At 44.1% G+C, this 12,851-nt stretch overlaps 1 protein-coding gene across 4 annotated transcripts in view; it reads right to left on the minus strand.

Annotated features, from left to right (window-relative positions):
- Window positions 1-12,851, minus strand: part of LCP1 (lymphocyte cytosolic protein 1) — a 49,048-nt gene that overhangs the window by 31,162 nt on the left and 5,035 nt on the right. Inside the window, exon 1 of one of the 4 annotated variants that reach the window (XM_080561814.1) lies at window positions 684-1,006. The exons of 1 other annotated variant lie outside the window; for it this stretch is intronic. The gene's annotated coding sequence lies outside the window, so the exon portion shown is untranslated. Of the gene's footprint in view, window positions 1-679; window positions 1,007-12,851 lie in introns of those variants that run through there. 2 more of the 4 variants (XM_080561812.1, XM_080561811.1) reach the window with 2 other exon arrangements.

Below are 12,851 nucleotides of genomic sequence, written 5' to 3' on the forward strand. Positions count from 1 at the left end.
TCTTGCAGAGCAAAAATGTAAGCCCAAATGTTCCTGTTCACAATACAACTTCCTAAGATTTCTGTAGACATTTGCAAGTCAAAGTTCATCTAAAGCCTGATCTAAAATCCCAAAGAAAGTTTGACCAATTTCAACACTCAAAATATTCAAAGGCAAATAAAATGTTAGGACCACACCATATTACCGATTTTTTAAGCAAAAGTCCCTACTACAATCAGGCTCCAAAATCATGAATCAATTTGATTTATTGAGAGCAAATTTGTAAAAGCCTACAATGAATGTCCTAACAGTACGGTGCAAACAATACAGGCCGAAATACATTAGGTTTGAGAATCGGTGTTTTTCATCACTGGAATTAGAATCACCCTTTTACAAGGATCCACTCTGCAACCTAAATAACAGCTCATTAGTTTCTCCCATCCCGCCAAACTAATCAAATGCCAGTGAATGCGAGTCCAAAGGCTATCACTCTGCTCAGCCACAGACCTCTCTACTCCATTAAATCCACCCGATACTTTCCCGAAGGTCAGCAGAAACGCTCTGCACAAGAGAATTTGAAAATAATTACGCTCATACCAAACCTGCACTTCTTTTTCATGGCGACCACAATTTCCTGTGCAGTTCAACTGCTCGTATGCTCAATGAGGGGTGTAAAAAACAGCAGGTGCTGGGATCTTACCTACCGGGCTCAAGCTGTGGGTCCCAACTGCTGGAGCAAGTGCTCGTCAGTCCGACAGAAAGGGGAGAACTTCTTAAAAAAGTAAAATTCGATGTGGGTTGGTAAACTGCAGAGGAGTATGTCGAAACAGCGTGACTAGAAAATCTTCTGCAGAGCAACTGCTCGAGCCCAGGACTGCAAGCCCAAGACTGAGCCCCGTGAGGGAAGTGACTGGTGACAAAACGTCATAGTGAAATAGATTTTGTCTTTATAAGGAAATTTAGCATACTCTGGTCTCCCCTCCTCATCACCTCATTACTCATACAATAGGTCTGATACGCGCCACTTCCTCATGTCTTTCTCTTCAGTTCCTTTCTCTCCCACTAAGTGCATGCGCACACATGCGATTTTACACCTTCTCCCTTTCACGATAAAACCAGATGCATTTTAGGATCACAGAATAACAAGGCCTGCAGCCCCACCCCTGCACTCAAAGCAGGGCTGGCTGTAAAGTCAGGCTGGGGTGCTCGCGGCACTGCCTCCACGGTTAGAGGCTCCTCGGCATCCCTGTCAACACCTGCCAACGTTTGACTATGCTGGCTGTGAAAACCTTTTTCTCCTTGCATGCAGCTGGAATTTCCCTTGCTGCAACTTGTGACCTTCTATTCTCAGTGTGTACCTCTGAAAAAAAAAAGTCTCCATCTTCTCTATAAGCTCCAATTAGGCAGATGTAGACAGCAAGGTCATTCTCAGACTTCTTTCTCCTCCCCAGCCTCAACAAATCTTCTTCACCACTCTTCATAACTCATGTGCTTCTGCCCCCTGGCCATCCCGGTTGCTCCCTACAGTTCTTCTTGTACAGGGGAGCCTCAGACAGGACAAGGCACTCACGCAGCCTCACAGCTGACACCAACTTCAAGGACGCACTTCCCAGGTACCTCGAGGGTCAAGTGCAGAAGTGCTTAAAATGGATGCAAACATTAGCTGCCTTTCAACACCGAAGACGCAGAGTTTAAGAGAGCCTGAAGAGAACTGAAAATACAGCATCAATATACAAAAGTGATTCAGCAGCCCCGTGGGGATTTTAAGAAACTTCTTGCCTTAACAGCAAAATTCCCACCTCTTTCCACAGGCCAAAGAGTCAACCTTCAGCTTTTTAAATAACTTGTGTTCTGACTTTTACCTCTGAAATCATACAGCTGAAAAACAAACTGCATGTCTTTCATGAAAAAACTGTCATTCATGATTCATCAGACCAGCTGGACCATCAGCTACATGCTGATGTAGAGGACTTCAGAAAAAACTTTGCATGAAAAAATCCCCATAATTAAGATCCCATTCAAGCACACATAGGTTCACCATATTCAGAATTACACTGAAATGCATTCGAGGCATTTTTGACAACAGAAGACCTCCCTCCATCAGAAAAAGAAATGCCCAGTTATCCCTTTGATATTCTTACATTGACTCTGTGCAGACATCACTTGTAGATTTTCCATAATTTCTGCCTGTCCCTGAACGTTTCTGTTATAATTGGAATAACACATTGTATTTTAACCTTACACTCAGTGTGGGAAGGTCTTCCAAGGTGTGACTATGCAGATCAGGAATGGTGATTTAAATTGCTTTTCAGTTTAATACAAGGTCTCATTGGCTTTTTATTATTAGACAAGGAGATGTTCCTACTCTACCTCCTCTGTGGTACTTCATTATTTGATAGACAGCACCACAGCTCCTCTGCGTTGTTTACTAGGCTGTTTGACAGCAGCCTGATAAAGGTTTGCCGCAACTTTCTCCTTGCAGGCTTTTAAAAAATCCTTTATTATTTCTGTTGCTCCCTGCACAGCGTCTCCTTGAATGCTACAACATCTTTTCTGAGACAGGGAAGAGGACACCGAATGGATAATTCCACGCCATTATTTGGTGTTACACAGCATGCCTTAAATCTAACAACTTGCACAGGAAAACCAGGGGTATGTGTTTCCTTATCAGACATGTTTGCAACATCCTCTCTTGGGTTGTTATAGTTTATAAAAAAGGTAGGTGAGAGACTCAGATTTTCCACTCTAATGTATGTAACTTTATATTCATCCTACTTAGACAGAACTCAATCCTGTGTGATCAGTACACAGCACTGATTCTTACCAGCATGTACCCCAATATGCACCACCTGTGCTAAAACAATGCTCTAGCAAGCTTAGAAATACAAGTACAGTGGAGATGGCATTTAAAAGCAAGTGTAAACAAAAGATTTTGATACATTTACCATGCAGACCATGTATTCCTTTCCCTTTTTCTGCCTTATTTCAGGGCCTGCTGGAATATCTCTGTGCATACCCAATCATGCTGTCTCACCAAACGTTATAAAACTGAAGTAATCTTTACACACAACTCCAGCTGAAGTCCTGGCACAGCACCCTATTTGATTTCTGCGCTGTACATCTGTAAAACATCATGCAAATAACAATTTCATTGGGCAGCATTGAATTACATTTAGCTGGTACAATGCAATGATTAACTCCTACCTGCAACTGGTTAACTTGTACCCATGTGATGTTCATTTGTGGCACTGCAGGCAATGTATGATTGTAGGACAATGTATGACAATGATCTCTCTAATGTAATTTCTTACACTGGGCAGAATGCTGCAGGCAATCATTAGAGTATTTATTTTCTGGAAGAGTTTTAAATCATAACTCCTCAAAATAAGTAGCTTGTATTTTGCAATAAGGCATGCTTACGGTTAGCAAGACGAGCTGATGTCACAATAGGATGTACTGCAATACTGAGTTAAATGTCCATGGCTTTCCTGCATTAAAATAACATAATATACTTGACCTAGAGCTCCAGTTTTAGAGCCAAACTCCCAACGAAGCTACTTTGAGATGTGCTTCCACAAAAGGCAGACAAGTTCAGGAGGGGTTGCAAAGACATAAGGAACCAGCTAAGATTGTCTACAAAAGTAAATGCCATAAGTTATCAAGCATTGTATCTAATAATTCACTGAGGGAGAACAGTTTCCTGGTGGGAATTAAGCAAGGATATTCCTGTGGCAGCCTTTTCTGGCAACGCCACATCTCAGATCTTGCGTTTTCCCACAGCAGTCTCCCAAGAGCTTTGCCTTCCTCTAAACTGTTTCTGCTTCATCAAATGAATTTCTCCAAAAGCCGTGTTTTGGAAAATCACGTATTCACGTAATGCAACACCTTCCTTGCCTCTGCTGATGTTCTGGGTCTGGCTGCGATGGAGTTACCTTTCCCTGCAGCAGCCCATGCAGTGCTGTGCTCTGCAGTCGGAGCTAGAACAGCATCGGTACCACACCAGTGTTGTGTCTGTGACTGAGCAGTGCTGGCACAGCATCAGGGCTCCCTCCAACCCCCCCAGAGCCAGCAGGCTGGGGGTGGGCAAGAGGTGGGGAGGGGACACCAGCAGGGCAGCTGTCCTAAACCGACCAAAGGGATATTCCATGCCTTGTGGTGTCACGCTCGGCAATAAAAGGTGAGAAAGTGGAAGGAGAGATGGGGTTCTCGTTATGGAGACATCTGTCCTCCCAAAAAAATGCTATGTATATCAAAGCCCTGCTTCCTGGGACGTGGCCAGACATCACTCGTTGATGGGAAGTTGAGAATAATTGTTTTTTTGCTCTCTGTGCTTCTGTGTGGCCTTTGCTCCTTTTTTTTTTTTTTCTCTCTTTCTTTTCCCTTTAATTAAATTATCCTGATCTCAACCCATGAGCCTTTTTCTTTCCCATCATACTTTCATCCTTCCCCTTCCCCTTTGAGGAAGGGGAGTGAGGGAGCAGTTGTGGTGGAGTTTAGCTGTCCATCAGGGTGGATGGACAGTACCACAGCTGGTACAGTCATGGGTTGAGAACATGCTGTCCATCCAAGAATATACACTGGCCAGGAAAGGCACGGTGGGGAACCGAGCAGGGACAGATGCACAGATCTTCCAAGATGACCATGGAAGCTTCCTGTGAACCTTGCAAAATATCTTTGTTTCAATGACAGCACAATTTTAAATGAACCCTTTGAGGGGAGCCTCGTTGTCTGTGAAAAACTAGGACAAATCAAAATTAATGGAAATTATTTAATAAGTGAACTCATTTAGAGAATTATCTTGTTCTTATAAAAATACAGAGGACCCAATCTAATTCCCACTGCAGTTTGATGCAATCTGAACGACATCTTTGCTCAGTGTGACCCTGTTCTTGTCCCTGTTAAAGTCGGCGACACTTCCTGTAGCCACTAGCAATTTCGGCACTGACACTCCTGCCTCGTTTCTGAAAGCGGACCCTAAGAACTTAAATGTTGTTGACAGGTAAATGGGTTCTGGTGAAGCAGGAGTCATTACTCGGATGGCATGCACTCAGGTAGGGGCTGGTAATTCGACCTGTAACATCTGTTTGGGCAGGTTACCTGCTGCTGGGACTGCCCATGTTAGCGATGTGTCTTGAAATGCCACGTGTGATCTCTGCAGGAGAGAATCCTAAAGACTTTGCAGGATGCATATAAAAATAACGCCTTTCATGCTGCATTCGCCCTGCATTACATCTACCGGAAAAAGCCCTGAGAATGCAAAGCTGTGATGGTTGATCCCATTAAACCTCTCAAAATACAGATACTGGGAGTCTTTTTGAGGGGTGTGTCATGATACCACGAAATATCTGTTGGAGGAACAAGAGCATCTCACTCTTCGTCTCAATCTATTCATGCAGGAAGCAGTGGGGCAGAACTGACCCTGAAGAAGCCACTTCACCTCCAGCTGGAACATGCCACCATGCTCTCATTCCCTGAGATACAGGAACCCCAACACCAGGACCAAGAGGTGCCAGGTGCACCGAGAGGTGCGAGGACCCACCTATGCCCATGGACCTCTTATAATGGACAAGCCACAGCGGTGCTGTGCTGCATGGAGCCTCAGCTAGGCTTGTACACTGACACACGTGGACATACAGGCACATAAAACAAAGTCATCCCATATTGAGAAGAGTGTTTTTGGTGGGGTCTTTCCAACAAGCAATGTCTCCAAATCTTAATCTTTCCCCTAGAGCTATTCACAGGAATGACTATGATGATAACATCCTATTAAACCCAGCCTGGGAGCCTTTTTTATGATCTTACCTGCTTGTGCAGCTTCCAGTTTCCAAACTCCTAACTGAAAACCTGGATTTGAGTCTTCTAAGGAAATCTTTACTTTGGTTTTGCTGACCCGTTGTCCTATTTGGTAATCCAGATGAGCCACACAAAGGTGCTATGAGGAGATGGTTTCCACAAAGCAATGCAAAAGATCACTCCTAAAGAGGGGTACAACCAGCCTAGAAAGATTTACACTCCCCAAAACACATGTGCAGGACCTAGAAGAGAATAGTGCCTGTTGGCAGAGGAGCAGATTGTGCAATTATCAATCACGGTTCTTGGAGCAGGTTGCTCCCTCAACAGAAGTAACCAAACATCTCCATAAAGCAAAAACCAGATAGCTTTGAGGCCGTGGGTGAACTTTTGGCTGTCAGTCTTGGCACCCAAGTTCCAGAATCATTTGCTCCACCATCATTAGCTCCATCAATCATTTGTGTCTGAAGGTTTTTCTCATGGCCAAGCCCCAGCCGCTTGCAGTAAGAGCTCAGCCTTACTTACAAGGCATAAGGAACGAGATTAATTTCCTGCAAGCAGTCTGAACTTTGAGGGAGAGGCATTTAAGCGAGCGAAAATTGAAATAGCATAGAAAAAAAACCTCCTGTAAAATGAAAGCAATAATAAATAAGTAACATGAAAGTGTACACCCCAATACAAATTTAATAGGCTACACCCAAGCATGAATTATTGAGCAGAATTATCCATTTGTTGCAATGGGGAGTACTAGTGAAATATTAATAACAGTACATGAGCTAATCTTAGGTTTTACTTGGTGGGGGGGAAAGAAGAACGGGTTTGAAAAGTCTGGACATTATTAATGCAAAAAAGAGCAGCCAGGGCCACAGCTTTCCACGGATCTGGATGAAGTGGCGAGAAGGCAGCAACACTCCTCAGGCTCTCACAGAAGAATACTGGATTCCCATGTCTCAAACAGAGACCGACAGCAACCCTATGAGCTGATAAATCCATCTCCAGAAGGACGGAGGTTCTTAAGTAGCATTCTCAGATGCTGTTTGAACAACACTGGCTCTCATGATTTTGTTTTCACTCCTATGAAAATCAGAGTTTCAGCTAGACCCTGACTCAGGCGGTTTGCAAGCTGTTATGCTTTTCTTTCAGGAAATATCTCAGCTTTGTGATTGGGAGAAAAGAGCGAGAACGTGACATCAGTGGCTCAGAGGCTTGCAGAAGTAAAAAGCATAGAGAAACAGAAGGAAAAAATGCTTTAATTATAATTATTACGACAGGTGCTTTTGCAAAGATGGGAGGAAACATAGCCATGATTTTTGAGCATCTGGATCTCATTTTTGAGAAGCTGGCTCACAGCTAAGTGACCTTGTCATCTATTTGTTAGACTCACAGCCTCAATGTCACTTTCTGATGGCTTTGGCACTGCAGCAAAATGGGCTTCCCAACACATCCTCTCCTTGTGGTGCAGGCAAGGGGAGGACGTGTGCCTGGGGAAGGTGTTGTGGCAAAGAGAAAGCGCTTGTGCTGGGAATGGAGGCGCCACAATTCCACCACAAGCATTTCAAGGACCTGTCTTCTGCTGCAAACGGCTGCAAAGGCAGGGGGAAAAATGTTTACGGAAGAAGATGCTCTCCAGAACAAGTTCTCTCCTTTGGGCTTTTTGCCAAGGGTTTCAGAAAAGAGTGATTCGGTTTGCTTTGTATCCAGAAGGAAAACTGCATGCCAACACCTGCGTGACTGAACAAAATGTTGTGTGCACGCAGGCACGCTTGTGTATATACTCTCTCCTATACTTTATCATTATGCTTTGATTTTAAATAGCTTTAAATGTTGGAAAACGCAACTTCCTAGACTTTTTGCTTTGCTGTGAACTTGTTTTTAAATTTCATCACTCAGCTTCTTTAAAAGACATATTCCTGTATCTCTTCCTCTTTTTTTTTTTTTTTTCCACGTTTCCCTTTATTCTCTCATTTTCCCTTTGCACACTTTCCGCATTTTTTCCTACCTCCTGCCATTTCCTCACTCCTCGGACTCCTACCCTAGCAGTTTCTGTTCACTTACTCCCACATGCTGCTCTGCTGCCAACGCTCTTAATATTTCTAAGGGCGTTCAGCTCAGAAGCCCCACTTCTTGCAGGATCTCACATGCATTTTCCAAGCCTGGGGTCAGTGGCCCAAAATTCTGCACTGAAACCACCGCACGCTGCAGCTCAGAACCCCCTCAAAGCAGTTATTAGTTCCCCGTCTGGAGGGGAAGTTTGCCTCCCCCAGGAGGAACTTGCTGCGTTTCTCCCGTATGTGCCAAAAAAAAAAAAAAAAAAAGAAAAGAAAACGAAACCTCAGTACAGAATCCAGACAGAAAATGCCCAAACCATGGGGTTTCGTTTCCAGTCTCACCACAGATGTGTTCAGAGCAGGCTCTGCATCAGGGGGCTCACCACCCTTCTGCGGGTGAAGGATGAAAGCCAGAACTAAGCTGAAGCTGCAGGATGACAAAAAAAATAAAAAAAAAAAATTAAAATCTTGGCTTGTGTTTTATGGTTTTTATTTGTTTTGATGGTGGCATTAGCACAGAAATCAATCACGGGAGGTATCTGAGGCCAGGCTTTTGACAAAGGCCATAGTATGAAGATCCTGAATCCAAGAGACTCTGGCCTGGTGTATCTCAATTTTTGGAAAAAGGATGTGTATAATGCTACTCTTTTTCCTGACAAATCTGATCTCAGTAATGGTTTTGGATGGTGGATAAGAAAACCAGAATTAGAGTTTATATTTGGGAAGAATCCCTTCCGTGACAAAAAAGAGGGCAAAAAAATTGGGAAGGGGGAGACATTTCTGCATCTCTCTGCCAGCTAGTAATCATGACACCAATTACTGCTGGTCTTCTGCTTCAGCCCAAGCCCCACAAAGACAGACTTTTGATTCCTTCATGCTCCCAGCACCAGCTTTGCTTATCTCAAGTAAGCAAAACCAAGCTTTTTGCATTCTTTTCATCTTGCTGGTCAAACTCCTTCCTGTCCCAGTGGTTGGCACTGACACCTCTTGGAAGCTCAGCTGAGACAAGGCTGAAGAGATGTGGACATGCTCTTGAAAGGAACCAGTCTGAAGATAGGTCTCTCATATTCTGACGTCTACAGGGGCAGTAGCCAGGTTTTGGCAGCAAGAGTGGCAAACATTGTGAGCACCTAAAATATCGGGGTAATAATTAAGTCAGCGATCATACAAAAGGTACATGATGAGAAAAAGAAAACTATGCTTTATTTTCCCTGACTGCTTAGAGTGAAAGACCTTTGAGGGAGCCCACAGAGAGACGGAAGATCCTCCACTCAACGGCAAGTACCAAGAGTGAAGTGCCAGACACGTACCAGGCGGTGTGAGTTTGCTCTCAGAGATGCTGCCTGTGTTGCTACAAATGGGTGTCATCGAGGAGCAGCCTTTGCTCCTGGAAAATGGGCAGAGCAGACCCTCAAGCAAGCTGAACAATTTCTCTTCTCTGCCTTCGCACTTGGCTGCTCCATTTTCTGTGCCACCGTGGCCAATGTGCACCAAAAGTAAGAAGACAAAGTCATCAGGTGGGTTTTCAAATGCCAGAAGACTCAAAAGAGCCCCTAAACAACTGCTCTTGGAAAAGAGCACAAAACACGAGCTCTTGAGTGTTATCTAAAAGACAAATTTGCTCTTCTGACACAGCACTCAGAAGGCATGGGGGCAACTGCAGTGCTAAGCAGTTTGGTAACACAAGAAGCCACCACAACCACAGTGATGTTGTGTGTGTGTAGCTGGTGACAGGAATTCAGAAACTAAGTCCTTCAGCCAGCAAAGCTTGGAGCTGAGGACCCCGTGCTACTCTTGCGATGCACCCCAGGCATCCCAGCAAGGCCCTCTTTGCTCTCACAGGTCACGGATGAAAGCCAAGCTCTGCCAAGCAGCTCCCTGCACGGACACCCCAAGGAGGTTTGGTGCGCAGAGGACGGATGGGCGCCAGGAATGCCACCTGAGCAGTAGGATTTTCTGATTCCAAGACAAAGAGGCCTCCAAACATGTCTTGGAGGAGGTCTTACAAACCAGGACTGGCTGTTCACATGCCTGTGGTGACATTCAGCTTCACCAGCAATTGTGGGTCCCAGGCAGCTTTTGGGGCAGAGAGATGGCTGTGGAACTTCTGTACCAGCATCTTTGTGTTGACCTTATTTTGCCTGCATGCTTGTGCCCAAGAAGCAGAGATGCTTATTCAAAACCATCAGAGAGCTGCAAAAGGTGGAGGAAAGAAGAAAGCAGGAGCATCTTTTGTCACTTCAGTGCCTTTTGCTAGCCACAGCAGGACACAGATAGGAGAGATGGAGCAACACTGAGATAAAGATTGGCACAAACCACCAAAAAGTGAAAGATGGCTTCAGTGTGGCAGAAGCAGTCTACCTGCTGGTTACACTTGCCTTGGCAGGTTTAATGCTCCTTCAGGCATCTCTTTCCCTTTCCTTACCCAGTGAGTTACAAGTTTCACACAAGCAGCAATGAGTTTCCTACGTGACAATAACTTGAAATCCTTTCTGAGCATTAGTGTGGAAAGTAAGTTTTAGGTACCACAAAATGCGTTCCTCAGCTCTTCACAACATTACATGTTACATGGCTGAGTAATATGTCATGAAATACCAGTTTTAGCCTTCAGAAACACTGGACAGCCAAACTAGAGCAGAGCCAGGCAAAGATCCCACACTGAAGAAAACCCCAACAATTCGCCCTTTTTCTCCTCTGCACGTGAGCTTCTTCTGCAACCGGAACAGGAAAAGGATGAAAAGACCGGGGGATGGCTCTGATGGCCTGCAACAACCCAGCACGAACAAATCTTGCCTAGTATCACAGAGAAGTAAGACCCACCGTGTTCCCATGAAGCAAACTGATACGGTGACTGCATGCTGGAGGCTCTGACTTGCAAATCATGTTTGAACAAGAGGGTTTGCAGGTGCCCTTGCAAAGACTAGATTTAGCAGCTCAGCTTGTTTACAGTTCCTCCGTAGTTTCGGCTGTATGTTGTAAGCTCTGTTTCCTGAAGAGCTGCTGCCTTTCATTTTAAAAATAAGTGCATATCCACTCCCCACTGAAACTTTGGTACTCAGTTTTGATCCTTAAAGCTCAGGGACACCTTTGGTAAGTGCATTTCTGGCCACGTCCAAGAGGGCAAATGGCATGTGAACCGTGATTCTCAAGCTATTCTACTCCCAATATTCCTGCAATGTTGCAGGAGACGTTGAGCCATGAAAGGGAGATAAGTTACCATGCATGCAGTAAAATCCTTGCAAATAAGCATTTAAGGAAAACTCACATTCTTCTGCTCAATATTTCTATAAATATATTCTATTTATTAATTCCACCTTAAACAAGCTAGCTCAAATGCTGGTAGCAATACAGCTGCAGCTGACTAATGCATTCTGCTTCTACTAAAAAACATATATATTACGTATACGGATACATGTACATGTATGTATGTCTGCGAGAGAAATCTCTCATGGTTTGATATAGTGGTTGAACCACTGGACAGTCCATCCTCTCCTAAAATTTTTTTTGCTTGCCCAAAACTTTCCACATGTCTGCGTGGGGCACGCAATTATGAAAGTAGATATAGAGATGCAAATGAGAACCACGCACAAAGGCAAATGCAAAGCTCTGCAGCAAGGGCAGTCAGGAGGGGTATCTGAAAATCAGTGTAAAACGCCAATTGTCATTGGAGGACTGCTTTTTAATTGTCTTGAAAAATGGATGGTTTTCTCACCTATGTGTGTAGTATCACTGGTGGGAGCATCAGAGAGGCTCTACGTCGCCTTTTTAACTGAATGAACAGCCCAAAAGGAAGAGAAGGCGGGGGAACTTAAAATATTTTGATTCCTTCTGATACAGGAAATCGGATGAAAAATGTATCAGTTATCCTGATATTTACAGGAGATTGAAGGTGAGTCTAAATGATCTTTAGAAAGGACATTTTCCTTCTCTGACTGGAGACATCTTTCTTAGTTTCTGACAAGTACCTCTGTTTTGACATAGCAATTTCTCTTAGGCAAACAGAAGATACGAGATCTTTATCTGTGATATAAAAATAACAGAACTGATTACTGCCCCATCCTGTACAACGTTTACCATTGTAAAAAAGGAAAATGTGCGAAAGATTATTTTCCCTTTGCAGGACTTTCAATTATTTGTCCCAAATTATTGACATACTGGCAACTCCAGTACTATGTAAAATCCAGCAACTTTTGTGAATATCAGGACGTGCATATTCGAAGATAGCTTCTTTTTAGAGTTTTTGGTTGGTGCTAGTTCTGAGAAACAAGACCTGATGAGCATGGGAGACCCTTAGTAGCTGACAACCCCACCTCATCAGGAAGGGAGTAGCACAGTGTTAATTCCTCTGCCTCGGCGTCCCCCTGCGGCATCTCTCTTTTGTGAGGTGTAACTACTGCACCCCCTTACAGGCAGAAGATGTCCCAGGCTTATCACTTGACGGCACCGCAGGGCTCTCCCACCAGGTAGAAGGGACATCACCACGCTCCTGTGCAAGGGTAACCCCACCAGGCTGCTTGGCAAAGCACTTGACTTTGGGTCACTGTTGAGGAGAATGTTTTCTACTGAATTTTAGACTTTAGCAAGGGGGAGCCCATTCAGTCCTGATCCACTCGAACTGGTAGCACGGGGTCTAGACAGCAGCATCTTGGTCCTAGGAGTAACTTTTTATACTAGCATTAAAACAGAGCAGCCATTGAGAATGAACCCCTCCCAATGAGCACAGCCCCAGACACTGGAAAAACACATGCTAAAATGGCAAGGTGGGTGTATTTTAACATAAAGCTGTTAGGAGAAACTATATTATTTTATTTAAGGAAAACTTAAACTCCTTAATTTTAATTCGTTGGCAAAAATACGTATTCCAAGACTATCACCCATTGCTTGTCCCTGCTCGTGCTCCTTGTATTAATCATGGCTCTGATTAGCTTTGCTCATTAAAGCCAAGCTGATCAAGTCACAAACATGCAAATGACCTCTCTGTACCTGCAAAACTTAACTCAAGCTATTTCCACGTATCTTGTATGGCCTTTGCTG

This window comes from Anser brachyrhynchus, assembly GCF_964034855.1.
Source record: "Anser brachyrhynchus genome assembly, chromosome: 1".
Taxonomy (NCBI): domain Eukaryota; kingdom Metazoa; phylum Chordata; class Aves; order Anseriformes; family Anatidae; genus Anser; species Anser brachyrhynchus.